The following is a 17,032-nucleotide window of genomic DNA, read 5'->3' on the forward strand; positions in this document are numbered from 1 at the left end:
GATTACAGAAAGATGTTCTCCTTTAGTTTAAGTTGAAAAGAAAAGCTGTCAAATCCTTTGTTTCTGCCCTAATTAAGTGGTGTGCAATGCTTGCTTGCAAATGATTGGCATGGTGTCTATAGAAAAAGTTCTTAAGAACGTAGTTATAAAACTCTACTCCAAGAATAATCCAGCAGTTCTTGACAAGAAGCCTTGCATTTTCTATATATATAAAGAATAATGCATTGGATGTTGCTGGTTTTTGGGTACGCTCCTGTCTGTTCTAACTTTTTAGTCATTGGGCTAAACCAGATTTCTGGGGAGGGCTTCGTTATAGATGTTCCTTCCGGTTGGGCTTCTGATGAAATTTGTTCTAACCTTCTGATCTTCAATAAACTATATGCTCCAGGAAAGCATATATTGGACCAATTTTTAGAACATCAAAAGAAGCCAACTAACAGAAATAATGCTCAAGAATATGATCAACATATTCCCAAGTCAGAAGACGTAATTGGTCGGTGGAAAATCAATTTGCATGGGTTCGTGCTTTGATAGACCAGCAACTGGGTGGAGGCCAAAACACCTTTTCGAGAAGAAATGCTCTCTTCATTACTTCTTTTTCGATGCTGTTCGAGATCATAAAACAAAGTAGTAATTTGCTCCCACAGCTTACCTCAGGTTCTATTTTGGTTACTTAAACATCAAAATTTTTGTGAACTTTGTCCAAATATATTGTATACACTCGTAAAACTTGTATATGATTGCAAAGTAAAACTGACTACATGGAAAGGAGACCTCCATTGTTTTGATCGAAGAGTAAACTCGGAGCAAGTGGAACATAAGTTCTTGAGTTGCAATAAGAAATAGAGGTCGAACCAATAAAGCCCTAGCTCCATTGCTAGCAAAACTCTCCATTTGAGGAGAGCATTATTTCCTTTAAAGGAGCTAGGGCTACCACCAAGAGTAAAAATTCTCTCTATTTTAAATTTATGGCGGGTACCTTTCGTTTCTTCCATGAGTGCTCTCGAGGACATGCTCAACCTTTAATTTTCCCTTTAGTTTTGAATATGGTGTTAGCATCATTTGCCATTTCCTTTTGTTTCCTTTTGTGTCCTCTATCTGGCCTACAGATGAGAGTATAAAATTATAAATAAATATATATGTGCTCAGGAACATAACCTTTGATGGAATAACTATTCATGGCCCATAAACTACTCTTAAAAAGTAAAAACCGCCTGGCAAACAATTATTTCTGCAAATGGGCCTTTCAGGAGGACGAGCTATCAGGAAAATGATTCCAGGCTCCGTTTGTTTGTTGCAGGAAAGTGAATTTTTTTTGGAAAGTGAATTCCGGGGAAAGTGAATTCCGGGAAAGTATTTTCCGATGTTTGGTAGTGTTATGGAAAATGAACTGGAAAACACTTTCCCGTGTTTGGTTATGCCATGGAAAATGAGCTGGAAAATAACTTATTAATATTTTATTTTTTTCAAGTTTATTAAAATAATGAGGAACAAATCTTACAAATTAAAAAGTTGAATGATAATGAAATTGAAAAAAAATATATAATTTCATAAATTATCTCAAATAAAACAAATAATAATCAAAATAATAGGGATCAAATCTAAAATATTAAAAAAAATGAAAAATGAAGAAATTAAAATAATAATAATCAACATTTCATAAAATTATTTTCAAATAAAATAAGTAACAATCAAAAGAATGAGGATCAAAATTTGATAAATAAAAAATTTCAATAAAAAAATGATAAGAAAAAAGCAAATAGCAATTATAAAAATAAGGACCAAAGTTAATATAAAAATAAAATTTTAAGAGATGAAATTGAAAAATAAATATTCAAAACAAAATATATATAGTAATCAAAAAGTTTGAGGATCAAAATTTGAATATAATCAGCAAAATAATGATATTTCTAAATTTTTCACAACTTCCGGAAAGTGTTTTCCCCTCAAATTTTTCAGGAAAACACTTTCCTGAAAACCAAGCCAAATTTTCCTTTTACTGGAAAGTGTTTTCCATTGACCAACTTTCCTACTGGCAAACAAACCCAAAAATTTTGGAAAGTGCTTTCCCGGAAACCACTTTCCGGAAAACAAACACAGCTAAAAGGAAAACACTTTCCTGAAAACCAAGTCAATTTTTTTTTGACTAAAATTGACCGGAAAGTGTTTTCCGTTGACTAGAAAGTGTTTTCCGTTGACTAGAAAGTGTTTTCCGCTGACCGGAAATTGTTTTCCGTTGACCAACTTTCCTAATAACAAACAAATACAGGAAAGTTTGGAAAATGGTTTCCCGGAAACTACTTTCCGGGAAACAAACAAGGCCTATATTATATATGATACTGTCAGGAGTCAACAATGGGTTTGGCAAAATAAATAAATAAAAAAAGAAGATGGCAAACGGTGGATAAGGATCCATAATTAATAACCAAAAAACTGCAGACAGCTTTATTTGCTAAAATCACTTGCTGCATCCCAAATAAGTGAAATAACTGAAGTTGGATTTCATATATATATATATATATCACTCAAGGAATGGAGAGTTTGGTGGAGATCATGGGTCCTTTCTTTTTCTTTTTTCTCGACATGCTTTCCACCGGAAAAGATTTGCGTTGGAGCATATAAGGAAGCATAACTTGGTGGCATTGCCATAATGCTGGTGCCCATTAACTTCAGAGTTCTTGACCCCAGAACTTGATTTCCGTAGGAGAAACGCAAGAAATCATCTACAAACACAGAGCACTTGTTTTGTGGGTCCAAGAAAATAACAAAGCAACCCAGAATTTCTGGCATGGATCTGGGATCTATATGGTTTATTCGCAACAAAACTTGAAGTAGGGTTTTTCTTTTTGGAAATAAGGTTTGGGCCTTGCTCATAAATGTTTTAGTTTATAGGCACCCCACCGTTGTAACAACGGTTTTTGAGTGTTCAAACAAGAGAATCCTCAAATCAAGTAATGATAAAGAAAACATTCCAAAAAGGGTGTAAATGTTGGACTTTAATCTTTGTAATTAATGTGATGGCCTGCAAGCGACAGTTTATTAATTATTTCATTTTTTGTTTAGGATGTTATTAAATACGATAATTCACAAATATCATAGTTTCTAAAAAATCCTCATAAATAGTAACTGTCATGTCTGGTTAGTAAGCATGTCAATTCCAGTTAGAATTACTCATATAACTAAAACCATTTAAAAAAATAAAATAAAATAAATTTATCTCATCCAAAATCTCGGGTCATTTAGGATTTCTCATGTTCAAATTTTAGTCGAGATGTCCTGGGTTTACTTTGTCCATTACATGCTAGACTATGATAAAGTGGCATTCTAATAGTAATTTGAGGAAGTTTCAAAGTGATCAAAGAGCGTTTTTATTTCTCAGATTATATTAGACTAGATTTTATTTATTTATTTTTTATTTTTCAAAAAAATAATTGATTGCTATCTATGTCATGTCATTTTCAAAGAATTATTTCAAGTTGTTTGTCTCAATTTATGCCTTTTAGATTGTAAAGCATGTAAAATAATACTTTAATTTTAACATAATTCTCAACCTAAAAAGCAAAAAAGAAAAAAGGAAAAACAATTTAGACAATCAAATTTTTAGCAGGAGAGAGTTTGAAAGTGTTTCTCGAGGATGCTCATCAATTGAAAAGATTAATTCAAGTATTCCAAATATATTATATATAATATTTCTTTTTAAAAAATTAACATGGTAAGCTAAAAGTTTTTGCAGATTTGATATCATGAATTATGTTTAATTTTGATTACATTTGCTTTTATATAAAATTTTGATAATTTTTATAATTTGAATGTGTTAATTATTTGTCAAGTTTGCATGAATTTAAATTATCATTCTAAAATGTTTGAGAACCAAGATTATCATTCCAATAAAAATATAGAACTTTAACCAAAATATATAATTAATAATTTTGCTGGTGAGTAGAACTTTAATAAAAATAATAGTATTTATAACTTAATTAATTTTTACTTAATCAAATAATCAATAAGGTTAAGATTGGAATTTGATAATCCTTTTCTCTCATCAAAATTTAAAATATTTTAAAAACTAAAATATGTCATTTCATATTGAAAAAAAATCTTGACACAAATTGATTACTCGATTGCAAAAATCAATTATAATAATTTTAAAAGAGTCAGCTTAATTTGAACTCAAAATTTAAAAGATGATTTTCGTAAAAAAAACGTCAATTCAAATATATATAGAAAAACAAAGCTTAAATAGAAAAAGCTTACTTCAGGAACGTAAGAACTAACACTATAATACTCTCATCATTAAATTACAAAAAAAAGTAATTAATTATGATATTGTGAAAGCTTATAAAGAATATTACAAGGGAGAGGAGGCTTGATCCGACAAAAACACAAAACTAAATAAAATCTAACGCCACACACGTGTCACCTAAAATATTTAGGCTTGGGTGACAAATGCCTAACCTAGTCGACCCTAGCTCCAAATATTGGATCTGGGCGACCTACCCACGACAAAAAAACCAAGTGGGCCCAGATGACAAGATACAAATCACGATGCTCCTTCAGTCACAAAACTCGTGGGAAAGGACCCACATAACGGCTTTGGTCACGTGTCACTCCCAGTATGTCACGTGTGCTGCTCACGCTCCTTCTTCACCCACGAGTTTTGTGCATCAAGTGATATATTTAATTGTTGTTTTGAGATGAGATAATGAACATAGTGAAAATGAATAAGATATATATTTTTTTATTTTTTAAAATAATAAAAATTTGTTTACATGGTAAGCATATTTGCTCTTAGTTGTTTTTGAATTGGAAACTCGAACGAACGAAATTGTTTAAAAAAAAAAATAAAAAATTCTTAAGAGTATGCTAATTTGAAGTGAGAAATAATATTTACACTCTCTTGAATTATATAATGTCTTTAAAAATTTAAGTGGTATATGCAATTGAATAATAATATTATAATAATATCGAATGATATTATTATTGTTTCTGTTTAATATAGATGATTTATTTAATAATTAATTAAAAAATAATTTTAATTTTGATATAAAAAAATCAAATTGAGAAATAGAACTTACCATTTTTGTTATATTTTTCGATTTATTTTCTACCCAAAATCGTCAATTCAATATATAGAAAATATCCGGTGCTACCAATGGTTTTATCTTTCCATGCTTCAACTATTATAGTGGCCATTCAAAAAAACCTGAACTATTACAAAATAAAATCATGGAAATAAGTTTTTGTGGTGGTATTACAAACTGCATGCATTATCATTTAATTAATGTATACAGTGATTCTTAAGCTTATATATATACACACTCGATTAAGAAAAATATTTTGAGAATACAGTTAAAAATATATGGAGAAACACTGTAGCAATTCACAATATTTTAAAGAAAAAAAACTACAAAGCTAAATTCCTAACCATCTTAATATTAAAAAAAATAAATTCAACAAAGATAATTTAAAAAAAAAAAAACATACAGAAAAACATTATAGCAAAATAAAAACCATGTGGATAAATACGATAATGTTTCAAAGAAAAAAACTATAAAGCTTAATTTTTAAACACTTCAATAATAAAAAAAATAAAATTAATAAAGATAATTTTAAAAAAAACAACACAAAAAACAAAAAAATTAAAAAAAGAGATAATGTTGGAAAAAAATTTAAAAAAAGGAAAAAACATGGGAAATGAAAAAAAAACAAAAAAAAAGAAAAAGCAAAAAAATAAACATGTAAAAAAAAAAAACAAAACAAATACAAAAAAAAAATATATGTGAGAAAAGCTAAGTACTTTATCCTCACGTTTTAAAAATATTAATTAATAACAGGACATTGTAGCGGGTTTGGCAAGCTGGGAATAAGAGTGAGCATTTTTCGCTTTGATTTTAAACTAAAAAAATAACCAAACTAGATTTATTTGTTTTTTAAAAATTAAACCGAGACCACACCGAAATGATATGCTAAATGCACCGCTCTGATTTGGTGCGGCTCATTCCATTTTAACCTTTTGAAATTGAACCTGAGCCGAGCTGATTTTTTTGTTAAAAATTGTCTAGTCGATTTATCCCTTTTCTTTTTTTATGGTTTAGTTTTCTTAGTTTAATCAGTTTCTCTTCTTCTTTTTCCCTTGTACTAATAACAGCCACCATTGCAGTAATTTGCACATGGATACTCGAGCATATAATTGGAAATATTCACCGTTTTATAGATGATATACTCATATTAAAACTATAAAAATATCCAAAGCACTGCACAGATAAACGCATTTTAAAAACTATGTGAATTACAATGTCAAATGATGCTTAAAAAATCTAGCAAGTTTATAACACAAAAAAGATACGAGGAAAAGAAAGCTACTGCAATGATATAACTTAAACAATAAATACAAGAAATAAAAAAAAGAAGTAAAGAAGTTCTGTCCATGAGCAGGTCGTCAAGAAACAGCAGTTAGGACTTGGGATCGAAGTGGCCTTTAACTCTTGGTTGTAGGCTTGCCGTGAGTGGGCCGCAGGAGACCAGCAATGTCTAACTAACCTACCTCGGGTGGCAGCATGGCACCGTGTCAATAGTTTTATCCAATTTTTATGGGCCAAAACCACGATGATTAAACTTGAATGACGGTAAATAGTAGCATCTTGGATTACAGAAAGATGTTCTCCTTTAGTTTAAGTTGAAAAGAAAAGCTGTCAAATCCTTTGTTTCTGCCCTAATTAAGTGGTGTGCAATGCTTGCTTGCAAATGATTGGCATGGTGTCTATAGAAAAAGTTCTTAAGAACGTAGTTATAAAACTCTACTCCAAGAATAATCCAGCAGTTCTTGACAAGAAGCCTTGCATTTTCTATATATATAAAGAATAATGCATTGGATGTTGCTGGTTTTTGGGTACGCTCCTGTCTGTTCTAACTTTTTAGTCATTGGGCTAAACCAGATTTCTGGGGAGGGCTTCGTTATAGATGTTCCTTCCGGTTGGGCTTCTGATGAAATTTGTTCTAACCTTCTGATCTTCAATAAACTATATGCTCCAGGAAAGCATATATTGGACCAATTTTTAGAACATCAAAAGAAGCCAACTAACAGAAATAATGCTCAAGAATATGATCAACATATTCCCAAGTCAGAAGACGTAATTGGTCGGTGGAAAATCAATTTGCATGGGTTCGTGCTTTGATATACCAGCAACTGGGTGGAGGCCAAAACACCCTTTCGAGAAGAAATGCTCACTTCATTACTTCTTTTTCGATGCTGTTCGAAATCATAAAACAAAGTAGTAATTTGCCCCCACAGCTTACCTCAGGTTCTACTTTGGTTACTTAAACCATAGTTTTAAGACCCGGCCCGGTGGTCGGCCCGGTCCAAGGCTCGGGTTCCGGGTTTTGACCGGGTCGGCCGGGTCAAAATTTATTTTTTATTTTTTTAAAAAAAATCAAAACGACGTCGTTTTAGAAAAAAATAAAAAGTCAACGGGTTTGGGAGCGGGTGTTGACCAGGTCTTGCCGGGTCCCGGGTCGACTGGGTCTGGCCGGGCCAATTCCCAAACGGGTTTTGGCCTCCACCCGGACCGGTCCCATGCCCGGGTCGGCCGGGTCCCGGGTTGACCCGCCGAGCCGGTCCGAGTTTTAAAACTATGACTTAAACATCTAAATTTCTGTGAACTTTGTCCAAATATATTGTATAAACTCGTAAAACTTATATATGATTACAAAGTAAAACTGACTACATGGAAAGGAGACCTCCATTGTTTTGATCGAAGAGTAAACTCGGAGCAAGCGGAACATGAGTTTTTGAGTTGCAATAAGAAATAGAGGTCGAACCAATAAAGCCCTAGCTCCATTGCTAGCAAAACTCTCCATTTGAGGAGAGCATTATTTCCTTTAAAGGAGCTAGGGCTACCACCAAGAGTAAAAATTCTCTCTATTTTAAATTTATGGCGGGTACCTTTCGTTTCTTCCATGAGTGCTCTCGAGGACATGCTCAACCTTTAATTTTCCCTTTAGTTTTGAATATGGTGTTAGCATCATTTGCCATTTCCTTTTGTTTCCTTTTGTGTCCTCTATCTGGCCTACAGATGAGAGTATAAAATTATAAATAAATATATATATGTGCTCAAGAACATAACCTTTGATGGAATAACTATTCATGGCCCATAAACTACTCTTAAAAAGTAAAAACCGCCTGGCAAACAATTATTTCTGCAAATGGGCCTTTCAGGAGGACGAGCTATCAGGAAAATGATTCCATACTATATTATATATGATACTGTCAGGAGTCAACAATGGGTTTGGCAAAATAAATAAATAAAAAAAGAAGATGGCAAACGGTGGATAAGGATCCATAATTAATAACCAAAAAACTGCAGACAGCTTTATTTGCTAAAATCACTTGCTGCATCCCAAATAAGTGAAATAACTGAAGTTGGATTTCATATATATATATATATATATATATATATATATATCACTCAAGGAATGGAGAGTTTGGTGGAGATCATGGGTCCTTTCTTTTTCTTTTTTCTCGACATGCTTTCCACCGGAAAAGATTTGCGTTGGAGCATATAAGGAAGCATAACTTGGTGGCATTGCCATAATGCTGGTGCCCATTAACTTCAGAGTTCTTGACCCCAGAACTTGATTTCCGTAGGAGAAACGCAAGAAATCATCTACAAACACAGAGCACTTGTTTTGTGGGTCCAAGAAAATAACAAAGCAACCAGAATTTCTGGCATGGATCTGGGATCTATATGGTTTATTCGCAACAAAACTTGAAGTAGGGTTTTTCTTTTTGGAAATAAGGTTGGGCCTTGCTCATAAATGTTTAGTTTATAGGCACCCACCGTTGTAACAACGGTTTTTGAGTGTTCAAACAAGAGAATCCTCAAATCAAGTAATGATAAAGAAAACATTCCAAAAAGGGTGTAAATGTTGGACTTTAATCTTTGTAATTAATGTGATGGCCTGCAAGCGACAGTTTATTAATTATTTCATTTTTTGTTAGGATGTTATTAAATACGATAATTCACAAATATCATAGTTTCTAAAAATCCTCATAAATAGTAACTGTCATGTCTGGTTAGTAAGCATGTCAATTCCAGTTAGAATTACTCATATAACTAAAACCATTTAAAAAAATAAAATAAAATAAATTTATCTCATCCAAAATCTCGGGTCATTTAGGATTTCTCATGTTCAAATTTTAGTCGATATGTCCTGGGTTTACTTTGTCCATTACATGCTAGACAATGATGAAGTGGCATTCTAATAGTAATTTGAGGAAGTTTCAAAGTGATGAAAGAGCGTTTTTATTTCTCAGATTATATTAGACTAGATTTTATTTATTTATGTTTATTTTTCAAAAAATAATTGATTGCTATCTATGTCATGTCATTTTCAAAGAAATTATTTCAAGTTGTTTGTCTCAATTTATGCCTTTTAGATTGTAAAGCATGTAAAAAAAATACTTTAATTTTAAAATAATTCTCAACCTAAAAAGCAAAAAAAAAAAAAAAACAATTTAGACAATCAGATTTTTAGTAGGAGAGAGTTTGAAGTGTTTCTCGAGGATGCTCATCAATTGAAAAGATTAATTCAAGCATTCCAATTATATTATATATATATATATATAATATTTCTTTTAAAAAAATTAATATGGTAAGTTAAAAGTTTTTGCAGAATAACACCATTTAATTTTTTTTTTCATAATTTCATCTTATCACGCTTCTAAAATACGATTACTTAACATGTTGAGCTTCTCAATTGCGATATTAATTAAAATAATAAGTGCCTCGCCATATTAAAGAACACATGTACACAACAACTCTTTTCTCTTCCCAAACTAATGCCCTCAACCCTTATCGATCTAAAAACCCACTAAAAACTTATTTTTTGCCATTACAACACCGGAAAATCAAACCCATCTTAATCTTCAAGTATCCTTGAATGTTTTTGTGTTCAAAATCCACCGTCGCCTTTGCTGCCGCCATTTTCATCGTTGCCCCAACCCCTTTTCTAGTCCTACAGGTAAGATAAATTTATTACATTGCTATAGATTTGTGTTTGGCTTAGTTGCAATAAAATAATTGTTTAGGATGAATTTATAGTTTAGGGTAAATTTAGGGTTTGTTGAATTAATAATAAATTAGTTATGAATACCATCAATTATGGTTGATTTGATATAGTTGAACATGAAAATAAATTAAATTAATTATGCATTAATTATGTGTTGTATTTAATTTTGGATAAGTTGTCGATTTAAGAATTTTGTGTGAATTGTTGGAATTAACTAATAATATAATTATCCATGTTTGATGATTTCATGCAATAAAGCATGGATGTGATAAAATTATGGTGAATTACATGTCACATTGAATTTTTAATAAGTTGATGAGTTTGATATTTTTTTTGAATTATTTTAATTTACTATGAAATTTATGTTTGATTTAATGCAATTTAACATGGAATATCAATTAGATTTGATATCATGAATTATGTTTAATTTTGATCAAATTTGATTTTATATAAAATTTTGATAATTATTGTAATTTGAATGTGTTAATTATTTGTCAAGTTTGCATAAATTTAAATTATCATTCCAAAATGTTCGAGAACCAAAATGATCGTTCCAACAAAAATATATAACGTTAACCAAAATAAAATTAATAATTTTGCTAGTGAGTAGAACTTTAATAAAAATAATAGTATTTATAACTTAATTAATTTTTACTTAATCAAATAATCAATAAGGTTAAGATTGGAATTTGATAATCCTTTTCTCTCATCAAAATTTAAAATATTTTAAAAACTAAAATATGTCATTTCATATTGAAAAAAATCTTGACACAAATTGATTACTCGATTGCAAAAATCAATTATAATAATTTTAAAGAGTCAGCTTAATTTGAACTCAAAATTTAAAAAGATGATTTTCGTAAGAAAAAACGTCAATTCAAATATATATAGAAAAACAAAGCTTAAATAGAAAAAGCTTACTTCAGGAACGTAAGAACTAACACTATAATACTCTCATCATTAAATTACAAAAAAAGTAATTAATTATGATATTGTGAAAGCTTATAAAGAATATTACAAGGGAGAGGAGGCTTGATCCGACAAAAACACAAAACTAAATAAAATCTAACGCCACACACGTGTCACCTAAATATTTAGGCTTGGGTGACAAATGCCTAACCTAGTCGACCCTAGCTCCAAATATTGGATCTGGGCGACCTACCAACGACAAAAAAACCAAGTGGGCCCAGATGACAAGATACAAATCACGATGCTCCTTCAGTCACAAAACTCGTGGGAAAGGACCCACATAACGGCTTTGGTCACGTGTCACTCCCAGTATGTCACGTGTGCTGCTCACGCTCCTTCTTCACCCACGAGTTTTGTGCATCAAGTGATATATTTAATTGTTGTTTTGAGATGAGATAATGAACATAGTGAAAATGAATAAGATATATATTTTTTATTTTTTAAAATAATAAAAATTTGTTTACATGGTAAGCATATTTGCTCTTAGTTGTTTTGAATTGGAAACTCGAACGAACGAAATTGTTAAAAAAAAAAAATAAAAAATTCTTAAGAGTATGCTAATTTGAAGTGAGAAATAATATTTACACTCTCTTGAATTATAATAATGTCTTTAAAAATTTAAGTGGTATATGCAATTGAATAATAATATTATAATAATATCGAATGATATTATTATTGTTCTGTTTAATATAGATGATTTATTTAATAATTAATTAAAAATAATTTTAATTTTGATATAAAAAAATCAAATTGAGAAATAGAACTTACCATTTTTGTTATATTTTTTCGATTTATTTCTACCCAAAATCGTCAATTCAATATATAGAAAATATCCGGTGCTACCAATGGTTTTATCTTTCCATGCTTCAACTATTATAGTGGCCATTCAAAAAAACCTGAACTATATTACAAAATAAAATCATGGAAATAAGTTTTTGTGGTGGTATTACAAACTGCATGCATTATCATTTAATTAATGTATACAGTGATTCTTAAGCTATATATATACACACTCGATTAAGAAAATATTTTGAGAATACAGTTAAAAAATATATGGAGAAACACTGTAGCAATTCACAATATTTTAAAGAAAAAAACTACAAAGCTAAATTCCTAACCATCTTAATATTAAAAAAAATAAATTCAACAAAGATAATTTAAAAAAAAAAAAACATACAGAAAAACATTATAGCAAAATAAAAAACCATGTGGATAAATACGATAATGTTTCAAAGAAAAAAACTATAAAGCTTAATTTTTAAACACTTCAATAATAAAAAAAATAAAAATTAATAAAGATAATTTTAAAAAAAACAACACAAAAACAAAAAAATTAAAAAAGAGATAATGTTGGAAAAAAATTTAAAAAAAGGAAAAAAAACATGGGAAATGAAAAAAAAAAAAAAAAAAAGAAAAAGCAAAAAAATAAACATGTAAAAAAAAAAACAAAACAAATACAAAAAAAAAATATATGTGAGAAAAGCTAAGTACTTATCCTCACGTTTTAAAATATTAATTAATAACAGGACATTGTAGCGGGTTTGGCAAGCTGGGAGATAAGAGTGAGCATTTTCGCTTTGATTTTAAACTAAAAAAATAACCAAACTAGATTTATTTGTTTTTTAAAAATTAAACCGAGACCACACCGAAATGATATGCTAAATGCACCGCTCTGATTTGGTGCGGCTCATTCCATTTTAACCTTTTGAAATTGAACCTGAGCCGAGCTGATTTTTTGTTAAAAATTGTCTAGTCGATTTATCCCTTTCTTTTTTTATGGTTTAGTTTTCTTAGTTTAATCAGTTTCTCTTCTTCTTTTTCCCTTGTACTAATAACAGCCACCATTGCAGTAATTTGCACATGGATACTCGAGCATATAATTGGAAATATTCACCGTTTTATAGATGATATACTCATATTAAAACTATAAAAATATCCAAAGCACTGCACAGATAAACGCATTTTAAAAACTATGTGAATTACAATGTCAAATGATGCTTAAAAATCTAGCAAGTTATAACACAAAAAAGATACGAGGAAAAGAAAGCTACTGCAATGATATAACTTAAACAATAAATACAAGAAATAAAAAAAGAGAGTAAAGAAGTTCTGTCCATAGCAGGTCGTCAAGAAACAGCAGTTAGGACTTGGGATCGAAGTGGCCTTTAACTCTTGGTTGTAGGCTTGCCGTGAGTGGGCCGCAGGAGACCAGCAATGTCTAACTAACCTACCTCGGGTGGCAGCATGCACCGTGTCAATAGTTTTATCCAATTTTTATGGGCCAAAACCACGATGATTAAACTTGAATGACGGTAAATAGTAGCATCTTGGATTACAGAAAGATGTTCTCCTTTAGTTTAAGTTGAAAAGAAAAGCTGTCAAATCCTTTGTTTCTGCCCTAATTAAGTGGTGTGCAATGCTTGCTTGCAAATGATTGGCATGGTGTCTATAGAAAAAGTTCTTAAGAACGTAGTTATAAAACTCTACTCCAAGAATAATCCAGCAGTTCTTGACAAGAAGCCTTGCATTTTCTATATATATAAAGAATAATGCATTGGATGTTGCTGGTTTTTGGGTACGCTCCTGTCTGTTCTAACTTTTTAGTCATTGGGCTAAACCAGATTTCTGGGGAGGGGCTTCGTTATAGATGTTCCTTCCGGTTGGGCTTCTGATGAAAATTTGTTCTAACCTTCTGATCTTCAATAAACTATATGCTCCAGGAAAGCATATATTGGACCAATTTTTTAGAACATCAAAAAGAAGCCAACTAACAGAAATAATGCTCAAGAATATGATCAACATATTCCCAAGTCAGAAGACGTAATTGGTCGGTGGAAAATCAATTTGCATGGGTTCGTGCTTTGATATACCAGCAACTGGGTGGAGGCCAAAACACCCTTTCGAGAAGAAATGCTCACTTCATTACTTCTTTTTCGATGCTGTTCGAAATCATAAAACAAAGTAGTAATTTGCCCCCACAGCTTACCTCAGGTTCTACTTTGGTTACTTAAACCATAGTTTTAAGACCCGGCCCGGTGGTCGGCCCGGTCCAAGGCTCGGGTTCCGGGTTTTGACCGGGTCGGCCGGGTCAAAATTTATTTTTTATTTTTTTAAAAAAAATCAAAACGACGTCGTTTTAGAAAAAAATAAAAAGTCAACGGGTTTGGGAGCGGGTGTTGACCAGGTCTTGCCGGGTCCCGGGTCGACTGGGTCTGGCCGGGCCAATTCCCAAACGGGTTTTGGCCTCCACCCGGACCGGTCCCCATGCCCGGGTCGGCCGGGTCCGGGTTGACCCGCCGAGCCGGTCCGAGTTTTTAAAACTATGACTTAAACATCTAAATTTCTGTGAACTTTGTCCAAATATATTGTATAAACTCGTAAAACTTATATATGATTACAAAGTAAAACTGACTACATGGAAAGGAGACCTCCATTGTTTTGATCGAAGAGTAAACTCGGAGCAAGCGGAACATGAGTTTTTGAGTTGCAATAAGAAATAGAGGTCGAACCAATAAAGCCCTAGCTCCATTGCTAGCAAAACTCTCCATTTGAGGAGAGCATTATTTCCTTTAAAGGAGCTAGGGCTACCACCAAGAGTAAAAATTCTCTCTATTTTAAATTTATGGCGGGTACCTTTCGTTTCTTCCATGAGTGCTCTCGAGGACATGCTCAACCTTTAATTTTCCCTTTAGTTTTGAATATGGTGTTAGCATCATTTGCCATTTCCTTTTGTTTCCTTTTGTGTCCTCTATCTGGCCTACAGATGAGAGTATAAAATTATAAATAAATATATATATGTGCTCAAGAACATAACCTTTGATGGAATAACTATTCATGGCCCATAAACTACTCTTAAAAAGTAAAAACCGCCTGGCAAACAATTATTTCTGCAAAATGGGCCTTTCAGGAGGACGAGCTATCAGGAAAATGATTCCATACTATATTATATATGATACTGTCAGGAGTCAACAATGGGTTTGGCAAAATAAATAAATAAAAAAAGAAGATGGCAAACGGTGGATAAGGATCCATAATTAATAACCAAAAAAACTGCAGACAGCTTTATTTGCTAAAATCACTTGCGCATCCCAAATAAGTGAAATAACTGAAGTTGGATTTCATATATATATATATATAAATATATTATATCACTCAAGGAATGGAGAGTTTGGTGGAGATCATGGGTCCTTTTCTTTTTCTTTTTTCTCGACATGCTTTCCACCGGAAAAGATTTGCGTTGGAGCATATAAGGAAGCATAAACTTGGTGGCATTGCCATAATGCTGGTGCCCATTAACTTCAGAGTTCTTGACCCCAGAACTTGATTTCCGTAGGAGAAACGCAAGAAATCATCTACAAACACAGAGCACTTGTTTGTGGGTCCAAGAAAATAACAAAGCAACCAGAATTTCTGGCATGGATCTGGGATCTATATGGTTTATTCGCAACAAAACTTGAAGTAGGGTTTTTCTTTTTGAAATAAGGTTGGGCCTTGCTCATAAATGTTTAGTTTATAGGCACCCACCGTTGTAACAACGGTTTTTGAGTGTTCAAACAAGAGAATCCTCAAATCAAGTAATGATAAAGAAAACATTCCAAAAGGGTGTAAATGTTGGACTTTAATGCTTTGTAATTAATGTGATGGCCTGCAAGCGACAGTTTATTAATTATTTCATTTTTGTTAGGATGTTTATTAAATACGATAATTCACAAATATCATAGTTTTCTAAAAATCCTCATAAATAGTAACTGTCATGTCTGGTTAGTAAGCATGTCAATTCCAGTTAGAATTACTCATATAACTAAAACCATTTAAAAAAATAAAAATAAAATAAATTTATCTCATCCAAAATCTCGGGTCATTTAGGATTTCTCATGTTCAAATTTTAGTCGATATGTTGGGTTTACTTTGTCCATTACATGCTAGACAATGATGAAGTGGCATTCTAATAGTAATTTGAGGAAGTTTCAAAGTGATGAAAGAGCGTTTTTATTTCTCAGAATTATATTAGACTAGATTTTAATTTATTTATGTTTATTTTTCAAAAAATAATTGATTGCTATCTATGTCATGTCATTTTCAAAAGAATTATTTCAAGTTGTTTGTCTCAATTTATGCCTTTTAGATTGTAAAGCATGTAAAAAATACTTTAATTTTAAAAATAATTCTCAACCTAAAAAGCAAAAAAAAAAAAAAAAAAACAATTTAGACAATCAGATTTTTAGTAGGAGAGAGTTTTGAAAGTGTTTCTTCGAGGATGCTCATCAATTGAAAAGATTAATTCAAGCATTCAATTATATTATATATATATATAATATTTTTCTTTTAAAAAAATTAATAATGGTAAGTTAAAAGTTTTTGCAGAATAACACCAATTTAATTTTTTTTTTTCATAATTTCATCTTATCACGCTTTCTAAAAATACGATTACTTAACATGTTGAGCTTCTCAATTGCGATATTAATCTAAAAAATAATAAGTGCCTCGCCATATTAAAGAACACATGTACACAACAACTCTTTTCTCTTTCCAAACTAATTGCCCTCAACCCTTATCGATCTAAAAACCCACTAAAAACTTATTTTTTTGCCCATTACATACACCGGAAAATCAAACCCAATCTTTAATCTTCAAGTATCCTTGAATGTTTTTGTGTTCAAAAATCCACCGTCGCCTTTGCTGCCGCCATTTTCATCGTTGCCCAACCCTTTTCTAGTCCTACAGGTAAGATAATTTATTACATTGCCTATAGATTTGTGTTTGGCTTAGTTGCAATAAAATAATTGTTTAGGATGAATTTATAGTTTAGGGTAAATTTAGGGTTTGTTGAATTAATAATAAATTAGTTATGAATACCATCAATTATGGTTGATTTGATATAGTTTGAATCCACATGAAAATAAATTAAATTAATTATGCATTAATTATGTGTTGTATTTAATTTTGGATAAAGTTGTCGATTTAAGAATTTTTGTGTGAATTGTTGGAATTAACT

The sequence above is a fragment of the Populus alba genome, chromosome 6 (genome assembly GCF_005239225.2).
Source record: "Populus alba chromosome 6, ASM523922v2, whole genome shotgun sequence".
Taxonomy (NCBI): Eukaryota; Viridiplantae; Streptophyta; class Magnoliopsida; order Malpighiales; family Salicaceae; genus Populus; species Populus alba.